The 17,151-nt window shown below is 37.8% G+C and overlaps 1 protein-coding gene across 2 annotated transcripts in view; it reads left to right on the top strand.

Moving 5' to 3' along the window:
* The first annotated feature begins 1,479 nt into the window (after positions 1–1,479).
* LOC106094313 (solute carrier family 28 member 3) overlaps positions 1,480–17,151 on the top strand; it is a 36,166-nt gene continuing 20,494 nt past the window's right edge. Inside the window, exon 1 of one of the 2 annotated variants that reach the window (XM_059370290.1) lies at positions 1,480–1,623. The gene's annotated coding sequence lies outside the window, so the exon portion shown is untranslated. The remainder of the gene's footprint in view (positions 1,624–17,151) is intronic. The other variant, XM_059370292.1, reaches the window with a different exon arrangement.

The raw sequence follows: 17,151 nt of genomic DNA on the forward strand, positions 1-17,151 counted from the left end.
TCGACATTCTTCTTCAATTTGGCTCAGATCGGTTCAGATTTGGATATAGCTGCCATATAGACCGATCCTCCGATTTAGGGTCTTGGGCCCATAAAAGGTGCATTTATTGTCCGATTTTGCCGAAATTTGGCACAGTGAGTTGTGTGAGGCCCTTCACCATTCTTCTTCAATTTAAATCAGATTGGTCCAGATTTGGATATAGCTGCCATATAGACCGATCTCTCGATTTAAGGTTGTGGGCCCATAAAAGGTGCATTTATTGTCCGATTTTGCCGAAATTTGGCACAGTGAGTTGTGTGAGGCCCTTCACCATTCTTCTTCAATTTAAATCAGATTGGTCCAGATTTGGATATAGCTGCCATATAGACCGATATCTCGATTTAAGGTTTTGTGCCAATAAAAGGCGCATTTATTGTCCAATTACTCCGAAATTTGGGACAGTGAGTTGAGTTAGACCCTTCGACATTCTTCTTCAATTTGGCTCAGATCGGTCCAGATTTGCATATAGCTGTCATATAGACCGATCTCTCAATTTAAGGTCTTGTGCCATTTAAAGGCGTATTTATTGTCCGATTTTGCCGAAATTTGGGACAGTAAGTTGTATTACAGATTTGGATATAGCTGCCATATAGACCAATCTCTCGATTTAAGGTTGTGGGCCACTCAATATCCTTGCAAATGTGGTCCAAATCGGACCATATTTCGATAAAGCTGCTATGGGGACATATATTATGCATTTCTCACCGGATTATGACGAAAGGTGGTTGGATACCCATCACCTCGAGTATATATGTAATATACTCGAGGTGATGGGTATCCAAAGTTCGGCCCGGACAAACTTAATGCCTTTTTTACATGTTTTTCTATAATTTTACAAGATTTTAAAGCATATGTAACATTTGTTGGCTATAGTGAAATAGTGTTTGCTATTTTAGCACAAAATATATACCGCTGTCCCTTTGGCTGTGTTTACTAACAAATTTTTCTTAGTGTTTGCATCGCGTTTATATATTGCCACTTAGATAAATTTACCCTTTAAAACGTAAATTGCGGCTATAAACCTTTTAAGAAATGTGTAAAATTCTAAGTAACTACTTCTAACCAGTATCGACAGATTGCCAGTCCATGTTTTCACATTTTAAAATATTTCACTATATCTCATTGTTATAATTAGTGCGATATTAGGCAAATATTATTATCTTTATGATTCGCTCAAGATCTATATGACTTGTATTTCACCCCTTTGTCCCACTGTAGAAAGTCATTCATTTTAAAATTCTCTACTATTCACAACGCTGGTATGAATGGACGTTTGCAGTTGGGTATTTGTCGATCGCATACAATATATATTCTTAATTTGCTTTTCGTTTTTATTATTATTTTTTCTCGTGTTGTTGCTTTTTCTAAACAGCTTTTTTTTACAATCACTCACTCAGTGGGGAAAAAAGTTAACAACATTTTAAAGCTCAGTTTGTTTAAAAATGTTAACATTCAATGACGGTCTCGGAATAAACTGAAACGACGCGTTACGCCAAATTAGCCAAAATTCTAAAACGTTAAATCAAAATTCAGTTGGCGTCGTAGTGTGACGTTAAATCCCATTGTATTTTGCATTGTAATAAAGTAATTATAACATGCTATAAAACTAAAATATTAATTATAAATCATTAGCAAAAACAATAAAACTTAATGAGAATAAAATACCAAAAAAAAAAAATCTCGGAAAATCATCTGTTTTTGGGAAAGTGTTGATATGAAGCGCCCTCATCAAATTTAACAAGCAAACACATGCCGGCAATTTATTTGTATTTTTGAGAGCAAATAGCAATTAAAGTGTTTGTTTGGTTGTGTATCCACAATTAATTAAGTTAATAAAAAAAAAATAGAACCGAGAGAATACCATAGCAGGCAAGTGATGTATGCCGACACCTTAAAACAGATATATAAATTTAAAATGCAAACACCGTATTTCGCTAACCCTTTTGTGGAGTGGCCAAAAACAAAGCAAGGAAAACTTTTTTTCAACGATTTACGAAAGCTATTATAACAAGTAAAAGCGAGCTAAGTTAAGCCGGGCCGAATTTTATATACCCTCCACCATGGATCGCCCGGCACTGGATTGGTGCCGATCTGTGTGGTGTTCATTGCTATCACGACAAGCTTAGCTGCGAGCTACTGGGCGCGTCCACAGGTTGCGGAAAATGCGTAAAATGCTCCATAGCTGCCACGGCAGTCGCGAACAATCAGCGGTATCGAGCAGATAGTCTCAGTGAGAGGCCGGGCGGCACCTGCTCTTGCACAAATACTAAGGCATCAGAAGGCTCGATATGACAAGACGAGTTATTGGCGTCTTTAAATAACTAACAGCCACCCTATACCCACGGGGACCGGTCCTTTGGACCGGAACGAGCTTGCTCACCTACAGGACCTTGACGAGGATCGCCACCACGGGATAGCTGTTAGGCCGGAAAATTTATGTCCGATCTGTGTGGTGTTCTTTGCTATCACGAGAAGCTTAGCTGCGAGCTACCGGGCGCGTCCACAGTTTGCCGATAGTGAAATGCTCCATACGGATTAGCTGCTACGGCAGTCGCGGACAATCAGCGGTATCGAGCAGAGAGTCTCAGTGCGAGGTCGGGCGGCACCGGCTCTAGCACATATACTGAGTGCCTATGATGCTCGATATGACAAGGCGAGTTATTGGCGCCTTTAAATAAACAACGGCCACCCTGTTCCCACGGGGATCGATCCTTTGACCCGAACGAGCTTGCTCACCTACAGGAGCTTGCTCACCTACAGGAGCTTGCTCGCCTACATGAGCTTGCTCGCCTACAGGACCTTGACGAGGATCGCCACCACGGGATAGCTGTTAGGCCGGAAAATTAATGTCCGATCTGTGTGGTGTTCATTGCTATCACGAGAAGCATAGCTGCGAGCTACTGGGCGTGTCCACAGGTTGCGGATAGTGAAATGCTCCATACGGATTAGCTGAGACGGCAGTCGCGGACAATCAACGGTATCGAGCAGAGAGTCTCAGTGAGAGGCCGGGCGGCACCGGCTCTTGCACAAATACTGAGTGCCTATGATGATTGATATGACAAGGCGAGTTATTGGCGCCTTTAAATAACCAACCGCCACCCTGTTCCGATGGAGATCGGGATCGTCAGGAGCTTGACAAGGATCGCCACCTCTACATTAATAGGTGGCTACAACAACAACCGTTTCGTTTAATTGGCTAAGTCAGAATATTTGTTCCACTAGCCGAACGTAGAATAGCGTTCCAAGCGCCTCGATCTTCTGCGCTCATTCTAATATCTCTGACACCAAGTTTCGAGGTGTCTCTCAGAACTTGATCTTTTCATCGGGCTTTTGATCTTCCCGGTTTGCGTGTACCACCGTGTTTGCCTTCAAAAGACTTCTTTGCTGGAGCTTCTTCATCCATTCTGACAACATGACCCAGCCAACGCAGTCGTTAGTCAAGACCCAAAATTGGTTTATATGGCCGCTATATTAAAACATTGACCGATTCGGCCTACTTACAATCCCAACCGACCTACACTAATAAAATATATTTGTGCCAAATTTCAAACGCCTAGCATTACTCCTTCGAAAGTTAGCGTGCTTTCGACAGACGGACATGGCTAGATAGACCTGAAATGTCATGACGATCAAGAATATATATACTTTATGGGGTCTTAGACGCATATTTCGAGGTGTTACAAACGGAATGACGACATTAGTACACCCCCCATCCTATGGTGCAGGGGGCTATTTCGGAGTAGAATATGTATCTAACAAAGTTGGTGACAACTGTGAGGGGAACTTCAAGGAATCCCTCGAGCGGGCTTGCAGTTTGATCTTGACAATTGATTCAAATGACATGCGCGTTTTGCCCAACCCCGAGTCATGTATTGGATGTATATTGCCAAACCACTTACTGTACAATTCAATTTAATTGTATCCAAAGAATGATTGATCTGAACGTCACGGACTAACCAAGGACGACATTAAATGAAACATGCAATTCTACGTTTAACATATCATAGATATCATAGCTCTCGTAATACTAAGAAAATTTTGCTTTAGTCGACCAACGATAATAGTTACTATGTCAGCTTTGACACAATGTTTGAGATTCCATGGGAAATACATGTTTGCTTAGCCCCTTATTGATCGGAAGTAATGCATCATGATAGCTCTTATAGTCAAGTCGAAATATAATATGCAATTAGCAAACCCTTTTAGACTTTTCGAAAATGTGTCGCCGCTTTGTTGATGGATGTACGGCGCTTTTGGTTATCTCTACCACAAAAACAACATAAAATTTAAATCGTGATAATCAATTGACCTATACAACGTTAATTTCATTTCAAAATAAAAAGTTGTACAGTTCTATAAGGTAACAAGCGTTTTGAATTAAAGGTATACAAGGCTTTTGAATAATTCATTAGAATTTTGTAGTGATAGTAAATAATGAAAGTCATGCAATTTCTTATATTCATTGAAAACTTTGAAATTGGCAAACATTTTTTTGATAATTTCATGGCGCACATGTAGACAAGCCATTGTAGTCTCAAGGCAAGTAGGGTCAATCCAACAACTGGTATCAGCTGATGAGGGATGGCAGTAATGAGGAAGTCAGATTCTTTGTTTACATTTGAAGGAAAGGTTGTATTGTTACGGTAGTTCCTTTCGTGTTCTTAAACCTTCTGTTTAGAATTCTAACGAAGAAAATGCAATTAAGGTAAAGCTATAACTTTTACAATAGGATGGGGATATATTAATCTTGTCATTCCTTTTGTAACACCTTGTAATATTTACCCAAGACCTAAAAATATATTTTTCATCTAGCACAGATAATTCTTATTGACGTTAGGTTAGGTTAGTTTGAATGAGTTGCCCACCAAAGGTGAGTTCACCCGGAGGCCAGTTTGGCCCATTGTGATACCCTAGAGAGAAAGCGAAAAGAAAACAAGTAACAAGGCGTTAAGTTCGGCCGGGCTGAACTTTGGATACCCACCGCCTCGGGTACATATGTAAAACACCTTTCAGCAAAATCCGATGAAAATTGCATACCTTATGTCCCATAGCAGTTATATCGAAATATGAACGGAATTGGACCAAATACTAATAAGTACAAGTCATTGTTCAATTGTGTAAAACAAAATATTGGCCTTTTTAGTAGCTATATCTAAAAATAAACCGATCTGAACCATATACAACATGGATGTCGAAAAGCCTAACATAAGTCAATGTGTCAAATTTCAGTTAAATCGGATTATATCGGTCTATATGGCAGCTATATGCAAATCTTAATCGATCTAGACCAAATTGCAGAAATATGTGAAGGGGCGTATCTTAACTCTCTATCCCAAATTTCGGCAACATCGGACAATAAATGTGTCTTTTATGGGCCTGAAGCATTAAATCGAGAGATCGGTCTATATGGCAGCTATATCCAAATCTGTACCGATCTGAGTGAAATCGAAGAAGAATGTCGAAGGGCCTAACACAACTTACTGTCCCAAATTGCGGCGACATCGGACAATAAATGCGCTTTTTATGGCCCCAAATCCTAAAGCCGAGAGATCGGTCTATATGGCAGCTATATCCAAATCTGGACCGATCTGTCCCATAATGCAGAAGTATGTGAAGGGGCTAAACTTAACTCACTGTTCCAAATTTCGGCGACATCGGGCAATAAATGCGCCTTTTATGGGCCTAAACCGTAAATCGGAGAATCGGCCTACATGGCAGCTGTATCCAAATCTGGATCGATCTGAGCCAAATTGACGAAGGATGTCGAAGGGCCTAACACAACTCACTGTCCCAAATTTCAGCAAAATCGGATATTAAATGTGGCTTTTATTGGCCTTAGACCCTAAATCGGCGGATCGGTCTATATGACAGCTATATGCAAATATAGACCGATTTGGGGCAAATTGATGAAGGATATCGAAGGGCCTAACACAACTCTTTGTCCAAAATTTCAGCAAAATCGGATAATAAAGGTGGCTTTTATTGGCTTTAGACCCTTAATTGGCGGATCGGTTTGTATGGGGGCTATATCAAGATATAGTCCGATATAGCCCGTCTTCGAACTTAACCTGCTTAGGGACAAAAAAAGAATCTGTGCAAAGTTTCAGCTCAATATCTCCATTTTTGCGTGTAGCGTGATTTCAACAGACAGACGGACATAACTAGATCGTCTTAGATTGTTACGCTGATCAAAAATATATATACTTTATAGGGTCGGAAATGGATATTTCGATGTGTTGCAAACGGAATGACAATATGAATATACCCCCATCCTTCGGTGGTGGGTACAAAAAGTGTGAGATCTCGGATTAGAGTTTATACACGAATAAAAGAAAAGACAGGAGGAGTGGAGCGGGGGTGTGAAGAAACGCCCTCCCTACGCAAGCACGGATCTACCTATGCCAGAGCTTGTGGCACCCCCGTCCTGTTCCCTCAACAAACCTCAGGAGACATACCAGAGGTACGTTCGCAAGTTCTCCCAATCAATGAAATGAGAAACTAAAGTTGAATTCCTTCAAACTGTTAGTGCGGTACACACACACACAGAAGGTGTTCTATAGTCCCTTCTTCCTCCATGTCCCTTCAGTTTCTGCAAAAGTCGTTGCTGGCAACCTTCAGTCAGTCAGCATGTTTTCCGATTAGACAGTGACCTGTCATGACGGACACAATGATTGAGACGTCTGTTCCAGCCAATGACAGCAAAGCCATAGACCTCTTCAAGTCTATATGAGACCACATAGTTTTGGAATGCTCACAGCCCCCTCTTTGTGATCATCAATCATTCGTTGCCCTGCGGGCCTGGTCCTGAAAACTTAGCTTACATGTCGCTAGAGGCATGCCCACAGATTCCAGTATCCCTGGAATGTGTAAGGTAGTTCCTAGTCTCGCAAGCTCATCCGATATACAATTCCCTGGGATATCTCTGTGTCCCGGCACCCAGAACAGGTGAGTTTTGAACTGTTCAGTCATTTCGTTGAGAGATCTGCGACAGTCGAGGGCGGTTTTTGTGCTCAGAAATACGTTCTCCAGGGATTTAATGGCTGCCTGGATGTCCGAGAAGATATTTATGCCTATCGTCGTAATGACATTATATCTTAGTCATTCCACCACTTACTTAATTGCAAGGATCTCTGCTTGATATATACTGCAGTGGTCGGGTAACCTCTTCGATATGACCAGTTCTAGATCTTTAGAGTACACCCCAAAGCCCACCTGGTCGATTAGTTTGGAACCATCAGTATACAAGTCTATGTAACTAATGTTACCAGGGATATCGTAGTTCCAATCGGTTCTATCCGGAATAGTGGTGCAGTAATTTTTATCAAAAAGCGGCTCAAGTATGGTGTAATCCACACTGCCTGGAACATCAGATATTGTATCAAGTATAACACAGTGTCCGTGGCCGCCATATGACCAATGCGAAAGCTCCCTTAACCTCACGGCAGTGGTCGCTGCAATTTGGGTAGCCACAATGTTCAGAGGCATATGATGTAGCATTAAATTCAGTGCATCAGATGGTGCCGTCCTCAGTACGGCTGTAATGCAAAATCCAGCCATCCTTTGGATCCGGTTAAGTATTGAGCAGTAGGTGGATTTTTGAAGCGCCGTCCACCAGACCACAACACCATATTGCATTAAACGTCTGACAACTGCAGTATATACCCAATGCATAACACGCGGTCTTAACTCCCAACTCTTGCCAATGGCTCTCTTGCAGGTGTATAGGGCAAAGAGTGGCCTTTATTGCTCTTTCCAAAATATTGGATTTAAAGTTCAATTTCCTGTCCAGCAAAACACTCAAGTATTTTGCGCTTTCTGTAAATGGAACATTCTCTCCACCCAAGGAGACAGCTGCCACTGTAGGCAACTTGTATCTCCGGCTGAAAAGACCTATTTCTGTCTTGCGCGGATTTATACCCAGATCACTTTCGGTAGCCCACTTTCCTGTTGAACGTAGAGCTTCCTGAAGTATATCTCCTAGTGCTGGGAAACTTTTCCTTAACCGCAGAGACAATAATATATTGTTAATGGCTATATTCCAAAGTAGAGGAGTCAGTACACCTCCTTGAGGAGTTCCTCTGCTGACCAATATTTTTAGATCCACAGATCCCAAGCCTGCGTAAAGCATATTTTAGTAAGTTAGTTATTAATAAACTTTTTTACGGTAGAGTTAGGTTAGGTTAGGTTGAAAGGAGGGTGCAGATATAATTCCGCCCCATACCACTATGTACATACACCTATGCCAGTAACCGGCTTGTTGTGCGCTCAAAAAACTTTAAAGTAACCTCTAAACAGAAAATTTTAAGTTAGGAATTCCGTGCTACTTACAAAATCCTTAATTGTTTTCAATACCACTCCCCTAAGTTGGTTCATATCTGATATTATGTCTCCACCTAAGTACCGTTATCTGTTAGCCGCGAAAGCCGGGCAATGACAAAGGAAATGCTTCAACATCTCATCATCTTCCCCGCATGCCCTACACATGACATCACTTGCCGCACCGATTCTACAAAAGTGAGCTCGTAGTTCTATGTGTCCCGTTATGATAGCAATAGCTATACTGACCTCCTTCTTGCTTCCTTTCAGTAATAGCCTCGCCTTCTCACGATCTGAATCCCCCATTGTGCATTCACCGTCCTACCGACCGTTTCGCTATTCCACAATGTTGCATGCGCATTCGTTGCCCACTCGCTTAACTCGGACTGCGTCGAACCGAAAGGCTTCGGGTTAATCAAGTTTATTGACGGCAGTCCTCTGGCCTTCACCGCCAAATCGTTTGTCCTTTCTTGATCGTCCGGATCTCCGCCTGCAGGACCGCATTATGGTCAGGCAGTCTAAAACTGATCTCAGTCCCTGGGTTCTCAATGTAAACTCCCAGGCCCACTCTGTCCTCTAGCTTTGATCTATCCGTGTAACATGATCTTCCAGATGGCAACGGTAGAATTTATGCCCACAAACTCCAACTCCTTCATGATTGACGTCGCACAGTGGGCCAAATGGCAAAAAAATTGGAAATAAGTCTACAACTTTTTATCTGTTGATTTTAGCCATACAAAATGTTCTAGACATTTGTAGAGGAGGACATAGGCTTTCAGAAAAGTGCTGTTGTTGGTCCATATCTTTAATACAGGGTGAGCTACAGGGTGTGAAAGTTGACCACTTTTGACTTCTCCAAGCTTCTGGGGGCCATAACTTTTGATCTACTCAACCGATTTACATGATTTAGGACTCTAGAGAAAGAGCTTGACAAGATCTAAAAAACTTATGCATAAAGTACCATGCCATCGTGTACTGTTAAGGAGTTATGAATTGTTTAATTTTAAAATATGAAAATTTGGCCTTGGTTTTTTTCAGTGTTTTTTTAATAACTCCGTCAATTTTAAAGCTATAAACTTCATACTTCACACAAATTATGCCAGCATATGTGTGCATAAAATACAAAAGGAATCACGTGAATATCTTTGGCGGTTTAAAAATGGCATCGTTTTCAATATGAAAAATATTTTTTTTGTCAAAAAATTGCAAAATTTTTCAAAAAAGATACTCCCATTTCCTTTAAGTTTTCGCAAACTTTGGCCGTCAAAGCATTATCATTTCTTTCCATTTTCACAAAGTCGAGGTATTAAGAAAAGTTTTAAGTGCTAATTTGGCTAATTTCGATATCAAACAACACCGTTATCTTAAGACCAAAATGGCCAATTTTTTTACTAAACTTCAAAAGTTTCTCACTGGAAAAAAAGTTCCACGGGGATTTTTTCGCTTTTTTTGAACTTAAATGAAAGCTTAAAATGTTCCCAACATTTTAAGGTATGTCTCGCCATATCCTAGCCATAAATGAGATCGTAGCGATCAAAATACTGAAAAAAGTCAATTTTCAAGTAGTGCTATATTCATTGCTAAAAAACAAGTATTACGTCACATTTTATTGCAAAGATGTTAAATAAACTTTTATTTGGTAACACTTCTTCTACAAAACACAAAAAGAATCATGGAAATATCTCTATTCTATTCCATTTTATGGAACCGGCAATAAAAAAGTCAATTTTTCAAAAAAGTCGAATTTCCCAAATTTTGTTTTTGTTGTCCTAATTGCACATGACACACTATAGCCATATTTACGCAACATACCTTATCGTAAAGGAAATTTTCATACCTTTCCAACGATGTATAAAACATTTCTCAACTCGGATTCTATCTACTCTAAAATTCATTTACACTTCATTAAACTCTATATAAAAATGTCTATTTGTGAAATGGAACCTTATATGGGGCCTACACTAAAACATTGATAGATTTGCCCAGGGTTTACAATACAAATGTGTTAGAATAAAAAAAGGTCTCCTGCCAAAGTTTAAAAAAATTGGAATAAAAATATGTGTTTTAGAGCGAAAACACTTCGCATCGGCGTGCGTTTATATGTATATTAGCTACTCCCAAAATAAAAAAGCATTTTAGTTTTGTATTATTTGATTTTATTCTCTACCAAATAATCTAAGGTATCAAAATTTAAAAGCTCTTTAATTTGAATGGCATCGGGATCGTCCTTATCTATATCGTCACATATTTTTGGTAGCCATTTAGTTCTGATGCTGTATAGTACCGGATCAGACGATAACAATAAATATTGAAGTAAATCATAATTTTGGTTAAATTTGGTGCTCTTTCGGGTATTGAAAAGCCGGAACTGTTTAACATCTCTATTACGGGATTCCTGAGCTTCTTCTGTAAGTTCTCCTAACGGAAGTATGTTGTATTCCACAATTTCCTTGCCATGATGTAAGACTTTATGTACTGTCGGTGTTAAAGCTTTCCACGAATATAAATCAGATAAAATGTTTTTTGTGTCATTACTATAAGCTTCAAATTTGGTTGAATTTATCATCTTTTTGCTATTGATTACAGCCAAAATCACTTTGAATCGTCTTAGCAAGTGTTCATCAAGACCGGTTATTTTAGATGTCGATACGGGGTCCTCAAAAAACCGCCTTGCCGAGTTGCCATCATTTGTGCTTCCGTATCCGTAAAGAGGTTTATCTATTATAAGTCCCTTTTGTTTAAACTCCAACTGGATTCGATTCTTCTCTTCCTGCCTCATTTTGTGAAGATCTTGGTTGTTTCTAGCAGAGACATCGCGGTTTCCAGGGCTAGTCCGATATTTAAGGTCATACGATAAATGCAAACAATACTCCATGAATCGAATTCTACAGTGCAGGGGCGAAATACCGAAATTGAGCGCATTTTCGTTTACTAAATTTTCATCAGACTTGTCCTCGAATTGCCCATTCTTCTTGCCACAAATATTGCATCTCCAATTGGACATAACGCCAGTTAATGCGTTTGCCACCTTTCCATCGATCATAGTGAGTTGTAGTTGAAACGAAACTTTTATATTTCTTCCCAATTGGTTTATAACAATCATGGGTAATGCAGCAATTTCTTCCTTTATTTCGTTCACCAAAGATCGTGTTGTGTTCCGGTCTTCCTTTGTATACTCAAACCGAATTGGGCGACATAAATATTTTGACCCAGGTGTTCTATTTATCCATATATCTTGAAATGCATTTTCTTTCGATGATGAAGATTGGTCCTTGTACAATCTCATTCTCAATGGTACTAATGATGCCATGAAAATTGATGCGAAGTTGGTATCTATTTCTGTTTGTTGCTTATATTCGGAAAATCCAGATGATCCATCACAACCCCATTTGCTGATCAAAACCACTTCGGAATTATTACATGTGTTCAACTGTTCTTCAGTAAAATTAGAAATAATTCTAACAGCTGTATTTTCAACAAGATCAGCAAGTTTCACTCTTGCTTTTAATTCGTCCACGTATATATTTGATGGCACCATTTTCGTCCTGGTGTTGTACAATTTATGTTTTGAGGGTAAACAACCCCATCCTTTTTCACGAAGAGCCTTCCTCATTGTTGAGTATTTGTTTCTTGAGAGGCCTAGGTTCAAAATCAGGGCCAGTGCATCTTCCTCCGTGAATTCTGTAGTCGATTTTGGAGTTGGAATACTTTCTACCATTCTCTTTACCCTTTTCGGAGATGCTAATGGTAAAACATCGACAATTCGTCCAACATTTTTTGGTTGTGTTTTTAACAATGCTGTTTTGAACGTATCTTTTATTAAATTTGGCGGATGTGCCGCCAATAGTTCCTCTTGTTTTTTCTTTTTGGTTTTCTCCGTAACTTCGTCGTATGCTTTGCTAGGCCGGCCGGGAATCAGCGGTTTAATTTCAATAAGTAGATCCGATTTCAGCCACTTCTCATACATTTTGAAAAACTTGATTTTTGCGAATGAACATTCTGGCAACCTTCTCTCAAATGATTTGTAGAATTTTTCAAGTTTGTCTAAAGCGTCTTTATTTAGCCTTATTCCATATATGTGGTCCAAAGTGTAAACAAGTTCCTTAAATGACTCCGTGTATGATTTGGAATCATTTTTGATGTCCCATACAATTTTCGAAAGAGTGGAATACTTCAGTATGACTTCCATAACTTATAAATGTCCTTTACGCCTCTACAAAATATAATGAAGAAAATTTGGATTTTGTTCAAATATTTATGCAATATATTCACAATTAATGACCCATTTCAGGTATCAGACGCAATCGTAAAAAGGGGTCCAAAGTGCCTCTTTTTACTTACTCTTCTATAATTATTTACCTGGACTCGAATTTGGTTAAAAAAAATGACAATGAATTTTTTATGGGTAGGTTTTTTCACATTCATTGATACGGTGGATTTCCTGGGAATTCGACATAGCGAAACAGGTAACATTTGTCTGCATCAAATCTTAACACAAATATATATATATATATGCAGGTATATTTCTAGGTTACTTTTTATTCAAAAATCATCAGCTTACATTAAAAATAGATGTAGGTACTATACAAACGCACGCCGATGCGAAGTGTTTTCGCTCTAAAACACATATTTTTATTCCAATTTTTTTAAACTTTGGCAGGAGACCTTTTTTTATTCTAACACATTTGTATTGTAAACCCTGGGCAAATCTATCAATGTTTTAGTGTAGGCCCCATATAAGGTTCCATTTCACAAATAGACATTTTTATATAGAGTTTAATGAAGTGTAAATGAATTTTAGAGTAGATAGAATCCGAGTTGAGAAATGTTTTATACATCGTTGGAAAGGTATGAAAATTTCCTTTACGATAAGGTATGTTGCGTAAATATGGCTATAGTGTGTCATGTGCAATTAGGACAACAAAAACAAAATTTGGGAAATTCGACTTTTTTGAAAAATTGACTTTTTTATTGCCGGTTCCATAAAATGGAATAGAATAGAGATATTTCCATGATTCTTTTTGTGTTTTGTAGAAGAAGTGTTACCAAATAAAAGTTTATTTAACATCTTTGCAATAAAATGTGACGTAATACTTGTTTTTTAGCAATGAATATAGCACTACTTGAAAATTGACTTTTTTCAGTATTTTGATCGCTACGATCTCATTTATGGCTAGGATATGGCGAGACATACCTTAAAATGTTGGGAACATTTTAAGCTTTCATTTAAGTTCAAAAAAAGCGAAAAAATCCCCGTGGAACTTTTTTTCCAGTGAGAAACTTTTGAAGTTTAGTAAAAAAATTGGCCATTTTGGTCTTAAGATAACGGTGTTGTTTGATATCGAAATTAGCCAAATTAGCACTTAAAACTTTTCTTAATACCTCGACTTTGTGAAAATGGAAAGAAATGATAATGCTTTGACGGCCAAAGTTTGCGAAAACTTAAAGGAAATGGGAGTATCTTTTTTGAAAAATTTTGCAATTTTTTGACAAAAAAAATATTTTTCATATTGAAAACGATGCCATTTTTAAACCGCCAAAGATATTCACGTGATTCCTTTTGTATTTTATGCACACATATGCTGGCATAATTTGTGTGAAGTATGAAGTTTATAGCTTTAAAATTGACGGAGTTATTAAAAAAACACTGAAAAAAACCAAGGCCAAATTTTCATATTTTAAAATTAAACAATTCATAACTCCTTAACAGTACACGATGGCATGGTACTTTATGCATAAGTTTTTTAGATCTTGTCAAGCTCTTTCTCTAGAGTCCTAAATCATGTAAATCGGTTGAGTAGATCAAAAGTTATGGCCCCCAGAAGCTTGGAGAAGTCAAAAGTGGTCAACTTTCACACCCTGTAGCTCACCCTGTATTAAAGATATGGACCAACAACAGCACTTTTCTGAAAGCCTATGTCCTCCTCTACAAATGTCTAGAACATTTTGTATGGCTAAAATCAACAGATAAAAAGTTGTAGACTTATTTCCAATTTTTTTGCCATTTGGCCCACTGTGCGTCGGTTTTTCATTATTGAAAGCACCTTCAATATCAAGCAATATTACCATTGTATATTCCTTGACAGCGAGAGAACCCTCTATGTAGCCGACTAGATCGTGAAGGGCTGTTTCAGTAGATTTGCCTTTGCTATATGCATGCTGGCACCGCGACAGGTTATCTCCAGGGATCTGTGCCCTAAGATGTGTTTCTATAAACCTCTCAATAGTCTTCAACACAAAGGATGACAGATTAATAGGATGAAAATCTCTAGGCTTCGCGTGGTAGGGTTTTCCTGCTTTCGGAATGAAAATGACCTTAGTGTCCCTCCATCGCACAGGTATATATGACATTCTGATACAAGCAGAGTATATCTCCCTAAGCCAGGGAACCAGTCTATGAACCATGAGAGAATGCTATGAACCAAATTTTGTGAGGATCAAAGGCTCTAGAAGTAAAAACCGGGCGATATATATATATATATATATATATATATATATATATATATATATACATATATGAGAGTTATACCTAAATCTGAACCAATTTCGATAAAATTCACCAGTGTCATAATAAGATCGTCTGCGAAATTTCGAGAGTAACAAATTGCCATATTATTGCAGTACTAGTCTAGTAATTGGGCGAACATATATATGAAATCTATATCCAATTTTGAACCGATTTCTTCCAGACTCCCAAGAGTCTTCAGCATAAAGGATGACAGACTAATGGGACGAAAATCTCTCGCCTTCGCGTGGTAGGGTTTTCCAGCTTTTGGAATGAAAATAACCTTAGTGTCCCTCCATCGCACAGGTATATATGACATTCTGATACAAGCAGAGTATATCTCCCTAAGCCAGGGAACCAGTCTATGAACCATGAGAGAATGCTATGAACCAAATTTCGTGAGAATCAAAAGCTCTAGAAGTAAAAACCGGGCGATATATATCTATATATATATATGAGAGTTATATCTAAATCTGAACCAAATTCGGTAAAATTCACCAGTGCCATAATAAGATCGTCTGCGAAATTTCGTGAGTAACAAGTTGCCACATTATTGCTGTACTAGTCTAAATTGGGTGAACATATATATGAAATCTATATCCGACTTTGAACCGATTTCTTCCAGTTTTAATAGGCTTCGCTTCTAGGCTTAAAAACATCATTTGTCTCAATTTTAGTGATAATCAATTATACAATATACACAGATAAAAAAAGAAGTGGCTTACATTAAAAGAAGAGAAATATTGCTTAAATACTAAAAATGTGATTCTTTCTTAATAGGTATTCTTCTTTCGCAAAAATATTCCAAAAGTATTATTTTTGTGGAAGAGTTAATGTTTGGAGAAACCTCGTAACGATTGGTTTGACCTGGGAAACCTTTACCAATTTGATTGCAAATTGCCACTACAATCTATCAATAATTGTACTCATATAAAAATTTTAGGTTTTTTTTCCGTCCATATATACAACATATAAAAGTCTTTTAATCAAAAATTACAGAAAACATTGCCTTCATGGCCAACGCCATAAGATAAGTTAACTGATATGTTGGTTGCCAATTCACCACCCGATTGTTGTGATTTTTTTAATAGCATTTATAATCTATCCGAATAATGCATATCATATTTCAATTCGAAGTTCATTTTAAGTTCTTCAATCACCAACACACAATACCTTAAGATCCCTAGAGATAAGATACACAATTATGTTGGACATATTTTCAAGTGCCTTCAGTCAAAATTCAATTTTGAGTAGCTTAACCAAGCGAATATGTTTCACTTAAGTGTCTTTAGATGGCATTGTTTAATAATATAGTATTTTGTAAAGCTTACAGCAATAGCGAAATTCGTTGAAAGCACTTTTATTCTACACAAAAGGTAATATTTCCTGAATCTCCCATGTCGTTTGAGTTGATGTATGCAATTATCTCATTTTAAATGTGTGATGCTAACACAGAGTTGGGGAGATAAGATAAAACAATGGGAGAGTAAGAAACTTCAGTTGCTATTTAATCTGAAATCTTAAAACAAATTGGGATGTGAACGAAGTTTTTATTAGGGTTACCAAGTACAGAAAAGGTGCTAACTTCGTTCGTTCGTTTGGACCTGATTCACGAAATGAGTATAGTCTTGAATCAAATATATAAAATACCATACCAATTAGATATGGTCTGTAAACCCTAGACGCTTCTGAAGATCATTTTAGACGAGAGTAATAATTGGTTGAGTTCCTTATTGCCAAAGTGTTTATTCCATCTGACCTGCATCAATAAGAAGTATTTGTTAACACATTGAAATGGTTAAATTCATTCGCCGAGAATCAATCGCAACGAATGACTCATTTTTAAAATGAATTGGAACTTCTTTCTCACCAACCTAGGGCGCTGTGTAGTACACAATGCATTGAGAAAGCCATCTGTAAGATTTCACTTTTGGAATCATTACTTTTATAGTGAATCAACACATTTAGGAAAACACATGCTGTGCGAAGCTTACATTGCATCTTTTTAAAAAATCATTAAAAAAGTTTTTTATTAAGAAGCTTCTCGTGACAAAAATCTGTCATAAATTCACTTGAAACTTTTGCTTGCTGCGTATTGCTTCCAATATTTCGTAAATTAAGATAATGATTGTAGTCAATACACGTACAAATATATATTTAAGTGTTTGATATAATATTTGCAACAACAGCTACTTAATAAGTAGTATACACTCAAAAAATAGTAGTAACATAGAAATCAAATATTTTATTTAATTTTAACGGTAAGATAAAAGAAAAAAATACACTTTCAT

Source organism: Stomoxys calcitrans, chromosome 5 (genome assembly GCF_963082655.1).
Source record: "Stomoxys calcitrans chromosome 5, idStoCalc2.1, whole genome shotgun sequence".
NCBI lineage: Eukaryota > Metazoa > Arthropoda > Insecta > Diptera > Muscidae > Stomoxys > Stomoxys calcitrans.